The 1488-nt window shown below is 35.9% G+C and overlaps 1 pseudogene; it reads right to left on the reverse strand.

Moving 5' to 3' along the window:
• Window positions 1-354: 354 nt before the first annotated feature.
• Window positions 355-1218, reverse strand: LOC120767831 (annotated as a pseudogene).
• Between the last annotated feature and the right edge of the window lie 270 nt (window positions 1219-1488).

The raw sequence follows: 1488 nt of genomic DNA on the forward strand, positions 1-1488 counted from the left end.
TTTAAATCAGGTTACGCAATACTATTTTGCCATGCTCAATAGCAATACTTGCATAATATTTAAAAAACTAAATGGCCCAAATAAAAATACAACTCAAATTGCTTAATTTTTAATAGCGGTTCATTATTAGCCAAATTACATTTATTTGTTTTTTAAAGTTTAAATATCAACTTCCACACCATTCATAATCGACCATAATTCACTAGATGTAAAGACGAATTGTAATTCGCGTAGATGCAAATGTTTCTTTTTCAAATCGCTGCTTGGCCACCAACGCTACCAAAATTTCATTTGATGAGTGTTGTTTATTATTTGCTTGGCTGTTGTTAGTAGTTTTATGCCATTATAGTAGTTTTATGCAAGCATACATAGTTCTTCCCAATGTTCTATCGGTTTTGGTGGAGCTGGTTCCTCCCATTCTCCCAATTCGGCATCATAATATTGCGCAACACGATATGGTCGCAATTTTCATGGTACTTGCTCTTCCATGGAGGTCAATTGTACATCCAAACGACATCAGTAATACATTCGCGATCGATACGTTCCATATGTAGCTCACCAATAGGTTGCCCAGGACAGATAAGCTCAGTGAACTTGGCTTTCAATAGGAAGGTAGGATCGTAACGAATGTCTTAACGGCGGTATCGCCACCATTTTTCATCTTTGCGCATAACACGATGGAACCAGTCAATTAATTCGCTCAACTGGTAACGCTTTGGTCTGCAAGGTGGGTGTTGAGTGTTTAGCATATTAGAATTTTGCTCAAAACTCACCCAACAGCTTGATAAACCTGACCAGCTGTATCGGGATCCTAAGCACAATTAACAATAGCTTGTACAACATCCGAATGTGCTCACCGTAGTATTTGCTCTTCAAAAAGTTGCTTCCACCCTCAAGCACAATGGTCATTGGTTTAGGACTAGCGTTTAAAGCAGACAAATAATCAAACGTTCTACACCAGCTTCTTTGCTGATTCTATAAAAAAAAATTAAAAAATACATGGTAAATCTTTTGAAATAAAGTTTAATTTAAGCTTACCTAGCAATACGACGTGCACCTTCCATGAACACGTCGTTCAATTTAAAATTTTGTCTCGAATTCACGACCAACTAAGTTGATAACTACATTTGAGTACTTCACAGCATGGTACAAGGGAGTAGGGAAAGTCTCATTCGGGTTGGGGTCAAAATTCTGCTTTTTTGGAAATTCTGCATTCATAATTCCGGAAGTTGGAACACCGGGAATCAAAGTTATGGAAGTCAATATTCTGGAATTCAAAATTCTGGATAACGAAATTCTAAATTGCAAAATTCTGAATTGCAAAATTCTGAATGGCAAAATTCTGTAATTAGTGATTAAAAATGCGTGTTGATAAAAAAAAGTGCGCACTTTTTAAAAATGCGTGTTGATAACAAAAAGTGCGCACTTTTTTTTATCAACACGCATTTTTAATCATTAATTACAGAATTTTGCCATTCTGTAATCATA

The sequence above is a fragment of the Bactrocera tryoni genome, chromosome 2, assembly GCF_016617805.1.
Source record: "Bactrocera tryoni isolate S06 chromosome 2, CSIRO_BtryS06_freeze2, whole genome shotgun sequence".
NCBI classification, from domain to species: domain Eukaryota; kingdom Metazoa; phylum Arthropoda; class Insecta; order Diptera; family Tephritidae; genus Bactrocera; species Bactrocera tryoni.